Source organism: Clupea harengus, chromosome 19, assembly GCF_900700415.2.
Source record: "Clupea harengus chromosome 19, Ch_v2.0.2, whole genome shotgun sequence".
In the NCBI taxonomy this organism is placed as follows: domain Eukaryota; kingdom Metazoa; phylum Chordata; class Actinopteri; order Clupeiformes; family Clupeidae; genus Clupea; species Clupea harengus.
In genome coordinates, this window is record NC_045170.1 from 7,654,302 (window position 1) to 7,654,921 (window position 620).

Sequence of the window (620 nt, forward strand, 5' to 3'; positions counted from 1 at the left end):
CAACATTCTCTAACTTCATGACATCATCAAAATTACAGTGCCCTAAAATCTCGTGCCACGTCTGAATATCATGACAGCTCATACATTGATCATTGTTTACTGGCACAGTAGGCAAATAGAACAGTCTGTTATGCTCATGAATGAGGAAGCGTACCGTCTCTGTGCTGCAAGACGTCTTCTCCTTCCTTGAAGATCACCGTTGCCCCACTGGAAGTTGCAGCTCTCACAGAGAAGATGTCTTGGGGATACGAGGGGATGTAAAGCGCCTGCTTCAGTGTGGCACTGCGGCGCCGCCCCCTGCTGTCGACCAGACACACCTCGGCGTCTCCTCTGCGCTCCGCGACCCCTGTGCAGCTTGTGCCATCGGCCAGCTCCACGCAGTGCGTCTCGGACTGGAATCGGTCATCGAAGCTCTTGAACTTCGCCAGGTCAGTGATGATATGCGAAGTCGCACCGGTGTCCACCATCAGGCCCTTTCTGGTGACACCACTGCCTGGCTCACTGGTCACAAGCTTGAACACGAAGGTGTTGTCATCCGTCTCCTCGGACACTCCGTGCGCGTTGTCCTGCTGCCGCTGTCGCCATCCTCCTCGCCGTGCGGTACTCTCGCCCTGGCTGTA